We start from the raw sequence: 12,891 nt of genomic DNA on the forward strand, positions 1-12,891 counted from the left end.
GGGGTGAAATCCAAATGAAGTGTTATATCCACAAGCTCACGGAGATGGACTGAAGCAGCGTTTATCTACTAACGCTGATGCAAAGCAAGAGCGTTTTCGAAGGCTACCTGGCGTAACTTCAGGCTCCGTCTAAGACTTATGAAATAACACGTCAATGAGCAAAGGTTTAGATGTTCTCCCCAGTATGGTCGCCAGTATGTTAGCACTTGAAATTTCACCTCAGGCTGAGAAAGGCAAACCTCAAAGCTACATCAAACCATTCAGCCTCGTAGCTAGCCCTATGGGGCAGGAGAAGGCTCTCTCCGGTCAATCTCGGTAGATCTTCAATGGGAAGAGATGACCAACAAGGTAACACTGATATTAGGCTAGTAAACTGATTTGAAGGTTGATTTGGGGGTTTTTTGGGGTTTTTCTGGGCTGCATGAGCAAAATCACAGCTTGAAACAGAGAAATATAATGAACAACACAGGTTATCGACTGAGGCAAGGTAGGCAAGACATTTAGCATCAAATCTAGTTTTAAACGGGATGGCAAGACTGGTGAGGAGCTAAGGAGGGCAAACAATAACTTTGAATCCTCCTTAAACAGTAGAAAACATTTAAACATGAACAAACTTATAGGCAGAGCATGGCAGGCATGAATTCTTACCTAAACACTTCATTTGTTCAGTTAGAAATGATCATGTAGTGAAATGAAACATAACAGATTACATATGAAACAAGAGAAAAACTAATGCTAAATCATCATGCCACAGGGATCTTAGAAATCAGAGCTGTGAAATTTTCATTAAAAATCCCTGCCAAAAACTGTACATTGAAAGCTCTGTTCTCCAGCACTCTCAGCACTCAGAAACTCTCCCCTCTCTCTCTAACCTTTTTATTACAAAATGATTATTTTTATAAACTATTCTAAAACAAAAACAACAGATCGACCCCACAATCAGGGCGCTGTTTGAAACTGAAATTACAAAAAATTCGAAAAGAGAACAGCCTTCTATTCTAAAACAGAACCGTGTCCCTAAAAATCCTCTGATCATTGGCTAATTAAAAGACAAATACTGGAGCATAGATTTCCACAGGATCAGAACTGGACATTAGTAAAGGATCGGTTGCTATGTGTCATGAGCTGCTGATGTTGCCGGTGAATTTGTTCGCCGAAAGATCTCTGGAAAGAACCTCGAATAGTTGAGGTTTTTGGAGGATTTGTCGGATGGAGATAACTACTGCCAAATGTCCAATTCCCGCTGCCACTTCATTCTTTATCCACTGAATTTATGCCTTCGAATCTGGGACTGCTTCTATTTGCTAATTTCATGCCTAAAATATGGGAAGTTGTAGATGATCTGCCATCTGTTAACAAGTGTGCTATTTCATTCTGAAAATTATCTAATGTTAGGTGTCAAAGACGTGCGCCTTATTTTTCTTTAGTTGACAACGGATTAGAACTTATACGATCAATGCCAGCAAGCTCTATTTGACACATAAGAGCCTTATTTCATCTGGACGCACAATAATCGCAGAAAAGATTGGCCTAACACATGGATTTCTATCCCATTATTCCTCAATCAACTCTTTTAGATCACTGGAAAATGTTGATACATCGTGACAAAAACTGAGATTTTCAAATAGTCTACTAAAACTTTATCGCAACAAAGTTGCAATTCTTTGCCACGGCTTTCATCGAGAGCATTTGAGCATAGAATAATTCTCTCCTCGTTTTCTGCGGTCAAGCGTCTGGATTCATCTCCAAACAATTATACATATACTGTCTTAAAGAATATACAGGCCTTCGTACAAAAGAGGTAAATTGTTACTCACGTTGGTGGCTCTGATCCTGCTCAATGAAGTAGAGCGCATCTTCTTTTGTTATGACATCAACACGACTGACTCTGTTTTTGTGTGTTACACCATATATCTTATCTGCAACTTTTACGAGCTCTGGCCTGAATGTTGTTGTTATAAACTGTGTGGTTGCAGTGTCTGCCTGGCGCTTAATCATATTACCAACAGTATTTCTGTACTGGGGATCAAGTGCTGCATCTATTCCATTAAAAAGATAAAATGGAGCAGGGTCACAGCGCTGGATTGCAAAGATCAATATCAATGCTACAACTGTTTTCTGCCCGCCAGAGAGTTGCTTCATTGATTGTGTCTCACCTTGCCACTGTAATGAGCTGGATACAAATATGATCATCAATTCAGATCGCTTCCACGGAGATGGAGCAAGTGAGATACATAAAATATTGCCTCAGAATCATGGTAATGTGCAATCCAAGTTACACAAGCCACAAAAAATGCGTCAGAATTATGGTGCAATCCATTTCTTTCGGAAATACGATCCACATAAATAGTGCAAGGGAATACATAATTGAATTATCGAGGAATCGATATCTTTGCCTATTAGGTTGTTTCTTCATCATCATGGCAAATATCGATTTCTACTTTCTTATATATGAAGCAGCTAGCAAATGCAACATAGATGCATAGGAACAGTGCACTCAGTGCAGCCAGAGACCAATAAAAGTAGTCCAAATGAGCTCTGTTTCAGGTTGTCAGCAAACCAGCTCTGCTTCTTCCCTTTGCTACTTAGTTCCTCAAGAATAGAAATATGAAAAACTGCTCAAGAAACTACTTATGCCGAAAGCACTCAAATAGAGAGCGATACCTAAGCTTCTCATTGTTTCAGGCATCTGATCATAAAAGTACTCTTGCAATCCTATCATTGTAAAAACATATGATATACCAAATAGTATGTATTGTGGAAGCAACCAAAAAATGCTCAATGGAATCGTGGCATGGGGCATATCTTCCAATCCATTATCCTTTGCCACCTGGAGCCTTTTCATTCTTGTCAAGGCAACAACAGTCATAGAAAGAATGGAAGTAAATATACCAATACCTATCCTCTGAAGCAGTGTTATACCACGCTCATTTTTGGTTATTTTTTCTGGCCACTGGAACAAAGATGCGATCATACATAGGCAAGAATGTTGGGGATTGTGCAAAGACAACCCCATACATCAAACAAGCCATCCAAATGGGTAACAATCTTAGAACAAGTTTCACCTCTTCAACCTGTGTAACTGTGCATAGTCTCTAGTTAATGTCTTTATGCTTGTAATCTAAATCAACCGCCACAGTTGCCTTATCAAGAAACCTTAGCTGATTTGTAGGCAAAAGCTCTCTACTCTTTTCACCCTTTAAAAGCTGTTCTTCTTGAATAACATATATTTCTTTTCTCCCAGAGAAGGAACAGAAACATTCCATTTACGGATACTGGCTACAAAGACTTGGGCAATTCCAGTGAACGGACTGTCACCAGGCAGTTTATGTCTGTACAACCTTGTCCCACACATGAAAACAGAGAGTGCTATTGCCATTGCCATGGTTGGGATACAAAACTCCAAACCCCATCCAACATTTTCTTGACTGTACATGAGGACAGATATAGGCACAACCAAGCCACTGGACATTCCAAAGTACCACCAATTGAAGAATGAACTCTTGTGCTTCCTCTGGGTCTCGGTCATCAAACTGGTCTGCCCAAATGCTTGCAGACAAGGTTTGCGCTTTTGCAGAGATAGGAGCTGAGGAAGCTGCTCCCTTTTGAAGAGCTGGAGATAAATTACATAATCTAAAACAACACATTAATGATTTCTTCTTCAAAACAGGGTTTTGAAGAAGAATCAATCTCTGACATGAGACGGAGTCTAACACAGTCCATTTAATCTCTGACCCTTTTTCCAGCATGGAGGTAATATGCTTCACCAATTCTGAAAAATTTGGTATAAACCTCCTCACAAAATTTATTTTTCCCAGAAAGGACTGGATATCTTTCTTTGATCTCGGGACAGACAAAGTTTGTATTTCTCTTACTCTTTCTGGGTCAATTCGAACACCTGCAGCAGAAACAATATGTCCCAATAGCTTGCCTTCTTCTAAAGCAAACTGTGACTTCTTAGGATTGACTGAAATCCCAAACCTTCTGCACTTCAGGAACACTTTCTTTAAATGCTGCAAATGGTTTTGATGGCTGCTGGAGTATACTGTTATATCATCAAGGTAGATAAGGACAAATTTATCCTTCTCTCCCACAAATGCTATATCCATATCTCTCTGAAAGGTAGCTCCAACATTCATCAATCCAAAAGGCATATTAGCATACATAAAGGTGCCCCAAGGAGTGGTGAACGCAGTCTTCTCTTGGTCATCTGGATGTACAACAATCTGGTTGTAGCCTGAAAATCCGTCCAGGAAAGACATTACTTTGGCTCCTGATACCTTCTGCAACAAATGCTCCATCTTGGGTAAAGGGTAGTTGTCTTTCTTAGAGCATTTGTTTAAGTTTCTAAAATCAACACACAATCTAATTTATCCACTTTTCTTCCTCACCACTACTAGGTTGACTACCCACTTGGAATATCTAAGAGGGGCAATGATCTTGGCAGCCAGTAACTTTGTAATTTCTTTTTCAATAAGAGGGAGGAGCATAGGATTTATTGGTCTCAGCTTCTACTTTGAAAGGAATGGTATCTTTCTCTAGAGGGATTTTATGCTAAATAATATTTTTATCATAGGTTTTCAAGTCACTAGATTCCCAGGCAAACACATCAGCAAATTGCTTCATTAAATTGCAGTATTCAACGTTTTGGGCAGTAGACAAATGAGAGGATAGATTTATGTATCTAGGCTGACGTGGAATCCCTACATCATGCTTACAGACTGCAAATTGATCTTCTTTTTGGGCAGCCTTATAAGGTACATCATTTTGGTCAAACAGTCTTTCTAGAGGAATTAAACCCTTAGGAATATGATTACTGGGAAGCTGGACAATGCTATCTTTGTCAATTTTGTTTCTAAGCTGGGATTTGGGGTTTTGTTCCAAGGCTTCATTTTCTTAGTCAATTTTCATTTCGGAAAATTCATCAATGACTTGCAGAAACCTATTTATCTCATCATCATCATCAAAAACTTTCCAATGGTGGATATTATTAGGCAAGGATGGCCTATACTTCATTTGGACTTCATAAACTAGTCTGGGAGGCATGGGAGGGATAAACATGCTAGCAGACATAGCAAGGGAATCAGCAAGCTGATTTTTGGCTCTAGGGATATATGAAATACAAAAATTATCAAAAGAATCTCTGAGTCTCCATACCTCATCTCTGTATGCTTTCAGCCTTGGGTGCTTTTCCTGAAATGTTTTATTTACTTGCTGAATGATCATATTAGCATCTCCAAACACCTTTATGCTTCTGATTCCTCTGTCTTTAGCTGCATTAAGGCCCAATAGCAGAGCCTCATACTCTGTTATATTGTTTGTGACTTGAAAAGCCAGCTTGAAAGACAGATGGGTGCTTTTTTGTTCTGGAGATATCAGCGCCACCCCTGCTCCTGCAGTCTCCCTAGAACATGCTCCATCAAAGAACATCTCCCAAACCTGACTTCCTTGCTCTTCCCTGGCCTGATTTGTTGGTTTCCTGAGCTGCATTGAGGCCTTCCAAGATTCTTCTATTTGGAGAATACATGCTCCAAAATCGGTGTCCACAGCATATATGGGATGATTAGTAGGATTCTTCTCATCACTGATGATGTATGCCAGTTGTGCTTCTCTACACAATCTCCTGCTTTTTCCTCCAAAAACTGGGATAATGGCATAAGATAGATCATTCTGTAATGTCCCACCTAGTCTCTTAATCCACCCTCTAGATAGCAGCATGCCAAACTTGGGAGGGACATCTGCTACCACAATATCCATCATCATAATTTTCATAGGCATCTGAGTTAAGGTAATGGCCAGGTCTTTGATTAATCCTAGGCATTTCACTTTCCTTGAATCAAAAGAGAATAAATCATGATATGTTCTGGTGATGTCAAGGCCTAAATCCTCTATGACAGCTTTAGGCATGAAATTGTGGCTGGCCCCAGTGTCTAGCAGGCAATTGTGGAGGATTTTGTCATGAATGATCAAGGAGACATAAAAAGATGGAGAATTATTATCAACAGGTTCAATCATGGGGCTAAGCACAACAATAGGCTTATCATCTTGAAAATTGACAGAGTCAGTGGAGGTTTGTGTGGTTTCCAGCTCAAGAGCTTCAAGGATAGGCTTTCTAAACACTTCACTCTTTACCAACTCTACCACAGGCACATATATTTTTAAATTCTAGACTTCTGACTCAAAGCTAAAGGAGGAAGGTAACTTGTTAGAACCTCTTACCTCTTGAACTAGTGCTTTAAGGATGACTAGGTCAGCTACTGGTCTTCTATGTCTGATATTCTATGACTCTGTTTGGATAGTAGCTCTTTGGGTAGGATTCTCTTTGAAATTTTTTGCACTTGACCTCAGATTATATCTCCACTGCTCCTCAGTTTGTAGAACAGCTTCTCTGTCCCACTCCTGACTGTCTTGTTCCTGCAGCAATGATTCTTCATATGTGGCCAATGTCAAAAATGCAGCACTGCCTTTATCTTCCATGCAGTGAATTTCATCCTCATCTTCAAACTGTTCCTCCTCCATGACTACATTCTCGAAAGGAGCTTTAACCTTTTGTTCTTCATTTTTTTCTTTACCCCTCTAGATTATTTGTAACTGTTCATTTTCTCTTCTGAATGGATTTGGATTTCTTGGAGCAAATGTGTTATGGTGCCTTGTCTTTCTTGAATTCTGCTCAAGCTTCAGCTTAGATATTTCTGTAGCCAATGACTCTATCATTCTAGTCATTTTATCTAAGTTAAGCTCTGAATATGATGCAGAGGAAGAAGAAGCCTCACCTCTCTACCTCCTTCTATCAGCATGACTCTTTAGCTTTTCTGCAACCATAATATTGGATTCCACCTCTAGTGTTGCATCCTGCATGTCAGCTAGAGTGGCACATCTTCTTTCTCTCAACAATAGGCAGAAATCAGAGTCAAAAGCATTGGCATAAATGAGTTTGGCAGAGGTGGGGGTAGGCTTTACCTCAGCTGGTATCTTACTATACATACGGTTAAATATTTTATTGAAATCAGGCAAAGATTCCCCATTTTACCTCTTTAGGTTACCAAACTCTGTATGGTAGTAGAGTAGGTCTTTTTGGTCTCCCCGTTGCTTCAGGAATGCATCATCCAATGCTTCAATGTTTGTTATGGACCTATGGGGTAACTCTCTGAACCATTTTCTGGCCTCTCCATCAAGGCTCTGAACAAAAACTCTCATCCACACATCATCTTCACTGGTATCTAAGTTATCAACATAACTATAAAAAGCTTCAAGGTGTTCTTCAGCAGTTACTCCCTCTGTACCAGTGAATTTAGGCATATATTTTTGATACTCTCTAGCAGGCATAGCATTCAAAGGAACAGGCAAAACTAAAGGCCCATACCTACCAGCTATGATTCTTTCCATCTTGGTGGGAGCTTGCTGGCCTGCCATAACTGGGATATGTGGAAGGATACTGGCAGATCAAGTAGTTTGAAGCAATGTAATGGATGACAAAGACAACGAGATGTTCTGGACTGTATGGGAAACTTTCTTTGGACTGAGATTCAAAGGGGAACTAGATGGACAAGGAGTTGTATGAATCTCTGAAGGAATTTCCTTACTAACAGTGTTGGGCTCTAGATATTCAAACTGTATATTTTCAGTTATAACCTTCTCTTGCAGAGATACATAAGGTTTCTTAGGCTTACCTGATCCTGATGCTCCTTTCTGTGATGTTTTCTTCGGTTTAACAATCTTCTCAGGGTCAGGCACTGGAACAGCTGGTGATTTCTGAGGATTTCTTCGAGTATGTCTCACAAACTAAGCTAGGACTGTGATGTGGAGTCACCAAAGGTTTGTCTTCCTCCAGTGGAGTCGCCAGATAGATGATTACAACCAGAAATGTGTCCAGATCTTGTCTATCATCAAAATCTGGAACTGTGTCGTTCTCCTAGGGAAGTCGAGCTTCAATCTCCTCTCCCCGACAACGATGCCAATTAATGTTATCAACCCAAGAAACTCTCCTAGGTTGTATCTCAGAGATGCTCGAGAACATTACAAACTCAACAAAAAATGTTGGAAATGGATGAATGGAAGGAATGATGCATATTCAAGCCAGACAACCACTTCTACTATGCTTAACTCCAAACATGGGTGAACACCCCCAGACTACAAGGCTTTAGACCACCAACTACTCACAGTTTGAGGATTAAGGGAACATGGAGAATACTAACCACACCAACAGATGCACAAGACCATGTGATGGCCGGCTACAACCAGTAAAGAGGTCTGCAAATCTATTTCCTAATGAACAGACAGGATGACAGCTCTCTGGCACTAAGTGAACAGAAACCTGCATAACACATTCAATGATACATACTAGACTTCAACACAGAGGTGGGATGACAACCCCTCTAATGCTAAAAATCAAGTGAGCATGAACAAATGCATAACATGCACAGCCTAGAAGAGAGCAGAAACTGAAAGTGAGAAATTAACAACAAAAGAAGCTTGTATTAGCTGAAAATGAAGACCAGACGCTGCAAGTATCACAATAGTTATAGTCTCCAGAAGTTGAACCTTACATCAAAACAACAACCGTCCACTCTCATTACATCTCTCTTCTGGGTATATATAGGGTTTCTTTACAAAGATATTCTGCTGCTCTATGCGTGGAGGGGTCATAATTGGTGACCAACCACTTTAACTATCTAAAATGGGCCTCTGCTATGACCTGCTGCTTCAATGAATGAATTTTACATTCTCTGGTATTCTGCTGTCCTTCTTGAGCAAGTGGAATGTAATATGGAAGACATTCCATAAACGATAAATGTGTTTAACTGCTCAAGGCTGTCCTTTTCTTCTCGGCCATTCTATCTCTTGAATGCAGTGGTTGAAGATTAAATGCGCCAAACACTGATAGATGGTCGCTTTTTTCCCTCGGGAGCATGGTACAGGTCGAGGACACGAAGACTGCACGCAGGACAGATGATTTGGTCAGGAGGGAAATACTGGCCGTTGGATGGAACAAACAAACGGCGGAGATCGATTTGCAGGCGCTATTAGGAGACATGAGACCGGGATGGATGAGGGCCGTTGGACTAAACACAGGAAGATCTGACAGTGATCGGGGGTGGAAGCTGCGCGGGGACTTAACGACCGGGGAAAAGTGGTTTTGTTGGTAGGCGGTATTCCCCACACTGCTTTTAGAGGATGGCGGTAATCGTACGTGGGGGGAGCGATCACAGTCAATGGGTGACGCGTGGTAGATGGGATCGACGGCAAACCGCTTTCCCCGCGGGTTAAAGTGCAGGCATGTTTTGGCGGCGGGGGAAGAGAATGTCGTTGGATCGCGAGGTGGAGGATTGGACGATGGGGATTAACTTCACATGCTTTTTGACTGATGTGCCAGGGAAAGTCTTTGCGGGTAGTGCTTTTTGCGAAGGTGCGCAGTTATATGGGTTTAAAACCTTAGCGATGAGGGGCTTGACAGAAAAGGGGCTTACACAGGGTTTCAGAGGCAAAACGAAGGTAGCGGAGTTAATAAGAGCATAAGCAGAGTGAAGGGGAATGGGTGGGATGGCTGCTGCAAATCCCTTTTTAATCATAGACAACCCGATCAGGCCTGCATTTGACCTTCAAATGTTGAAATAAATAGCAGAGATAACAAACCCAAAAATTTAGATTCATGGTCAAAGCGATCTGTAAGAGCTTTTGTGAATGTCTACCAAGTCACGGGCCTTCCATAGCAATGTTGATTCCACTGCCATCATTGTCATCTTTCATTGTCCAAGTACATGCTACCCACACTAAGCTGAGTCGCATCATCTCTGATGTGATTCAGTGTGAAATATTGCTCCATTTGTGCTATCCATGTGGTTGGATGAGAGCCATCAAATTTATACATGTCCAGCTTGGGTGGTAACACCTTGGATTGTTGTTGGTTGCCAAAGAGGTGAAGATAATCGCTAGACTCGCCCTCAATGTTTTCATTGAAAATATATGCCTCCACACGTTCCTCCCTCTTGCCCTTTATGGTGTCAATTAAGGTCTTCAACGACGATAGTACTTTATTCAATGTTGATTCAAGGCTGTCGAGCTTCTCATTGGCCATAGCTTGAGCTCTAGTTTGTACCATGCACTGGTCCGATGCACTTAAAATTTGGGACCGCCCGAAAAAAAATTTGGCACTAACAATTGAATGGTACCACCTTGCTCAGCTCGTTGACCTGATTCTTATGGGCTAAGTCTCCTATAACTATGACTCGATCCTATTACATAAATAAGGGGGTTAGGGTTGGACCCTAACACTCTTGGACAAGCTAAGGAACTATTATGGGCCAATATCATTGACTATCTCAATGATATTTGGCCATCTATTAAGGTAATTTTTGAACAGATAGATTTAATAAAGATGGCTACAGAAGCCATCCAAAAGGTAAAAGAGGAATTGGGAGAGATGCCCGAAGATGCCACCAGAATCATCCAATTCCTTAACAGTAAAAATAGATATGAGCTTCAGGAATTGGAAATTGAAGATAAAACTGAAACAATTTTGGAAGTGAGGAAGGTCCTTTCCAAGAGAAACTTGATGTTAAACTTGGAAGAAAAATGTCAGAATGTGTAGGTAGCCATTAATAGATTTATGGCTAAGTTTCAAATTTTGAGAGAGAAAGGGTTACCTAGTCCCTTAGTCATAAATGACAAGCTCATGACACAACAGGATTACAACAAAAAACTCAGAGAGCTAGCAAAAGACCAAGTGAACACATCTTCAATGAAGGCATTACCAACAGGCAAAGTACTATACCAAAACTTTGAAAACTTGTTTTACCTCCAGCATGAGGTAAAACATTTGTTTGTCAATAAGCCTACTTTTTCCAAGTACATCGAGGCAGATGAAATATACAGAAGGATGTTAAAAATCCAATTACCTGATGCTAAAATGTGGGAAAAATTGACTGATTTACTGTGAGGAATATGCAGTAAAAAGGTTAGTGTACAGTAAAATTAAAACAGCCAGGTGAAAATATGAAGACAGGTCAGCAAAGTCAAAGAGTATCAGTGTCAAAGTGTATCAGATGAAAGCCAAAAGTAAATGAAGCTTCCAGCATGAAAGATCAAACAACAAAGAAACATAAAGGGCTAAAACCAAACCATAAAAGATAGCAGTACCAAAATAAATGGGACAACATGAAAGCAGTTCAATAGCTGTCTCTATCTTCTTGCAAGAAGAAATCTTTATTTCCTAGATTAAATCTCAAATTAGTTTGAGATGTTTTGTAATATTTTTTGTATAAATACTTCACAATTCGAAGTATGTAAGTTGGATTCTTAGATATTTTTATAGAATTTTGATCAAAAGACTATAAAGCTATTGTATCATTGATTGAACTAGCAAGCTAGATTGATGAATAAAGACAAGATATTTCACAGGATTCATGTGTTCAAAAAAGTTCAGACAAGTATTTTCTTATGTTATCGTTATCTTTCTTAAAGTTTTCCACAATCTTTAATGTATTTTTGAATCTGAATGCTATAACTGGGACAATATCTCAAAATTTGTTTAATTACACTATGTTTTAACAGTTATGCATATAAATGTTTTCTACTGATATCTAAGTTAAGGAATTCTTAATTGCTCCTTAGTTTAGGTTGTTTCTTGCTAATCCAGATCAAAGGATTCTTAATTTCCCTTTGCTCACGGTCTGAGAACCCTTAATTTCTCTCTCACCCTAATTAAAATCATTTCACCCTCCTTTTCCAAAGACATGCACTTTACTCTGCTAGCTTGCCCTTTGAACATTCCCTTTAGTGAGTGGATCTAGTTCTGTTGCCCTTCTGTTGACTCCATAGCCCAATGGTCCAAAAGACATCATCCTATCCATCTGTTTCAAGGATTCCACCATCCAATTTTGAATACAAATAAAAAACCCCCTGAACATTCATAACTAGCCTGAAATCCAAGCGAACAAAGCTAAATCATATAGAGAGAGCCCTCTATGAACCTAGGTTGGCTAGAGCCTATGCTCCAAAGTTGGTTTGTGGTTAACTCGATCATTTTCTTTCTTCTAATAAATTCTATAGAAATTACTGAGTGATAACACTACCTTCCTAGGAATTTAGTTAGTTTTTGAGATTGCATGATCTCTTCTTCTTTGAATGCATGCCCCAGGTCATGCAGTGTAAATGCTCCACACTACAACGGAAATGTAGACCAAATGACCTTTTTTTCTTCCTTTAATCCTTTGTTCAGTGGCAAGGTAATCCTCCCAAATACCCTGATATATGCAAATGTTTCCTCCCCAAACCATCTGACTATTGGGAGGATATGTACCTCGGCTTCCTTAGAAAACCTAGGGGCATCTCAGTTGTAAACATGTTTATGGATAGGCAACATGAATCCATGACAAATTTTGTAAAAATGTGGGTGAAACTGAGACTCCCACATGTCCTTATGATATATATGAATGGGAAGTGAATCCTTCATAGTCCACTTCCATCCCATGATAGGATATTTTGAACCAAAACAAATGGCATCCATCACATAGGCACTCATAAAAAATGGAGGGTAAACCCTTGAAGAGATACTCCTTTTCCTCCTATAATCAATTATCGCCTTTGCAAAATTATCAGACAAAATTTGGGCCCAATTCATTATGGTTGCGTTTATGACTGAATCTATTAATGGAAGCCATTCTGGGGAAACTTTAGTGCTATTGGGCTTGCCAAACATCCTACATAGTATGGCTACTACAAGACTATGGGGAGGAGGAATATATGCAATAGAGTACATACCCGCTTTGTCCTTTTTGATCTTGCCCTCATTATTCGACCAGGTCTAGGTGACATATGTTGGGTCCTTGTTCTATTTGGAAAACTTCTCACGAAACTATTTGTTGTAGATGGCTTGTGGCTCTAGTAGGTGGT

At 39.9% G+C, this 12,891-nt stretch overlaps 1 pseudogene; it reads right to left on the bottom strand.

Moving 5' to 3' along the window:
* Window positions 1-1,809: 1,809 nt before the first annotated feature.
* LOC149185625 (structural maintenance of chromosomes protein 3 pseudogene) lies at window positions 1,810-2,142 on the bottom strand (annotated as a pseudogene).
* Between the last annotated feature and the right edge of the window lie 10,749 nt (window positions 2,143-12,891).

Source organism: Pinus tabuliformis, chromosome 3_1 (genome assembly GCF_031772625.1).
Source record: "Pinus tabuliformis cultivar Carrire ecotype Pingquan chromosome 3_1, CPIR1, whole genome shotgun sequence".
NCBI classification, from domain to species: Eukaryota; Viridiplantae; Streptophyta; class Pinopsida; order Pinales; family Pinaceae; genus Pinus; species Pinus tabuliformis.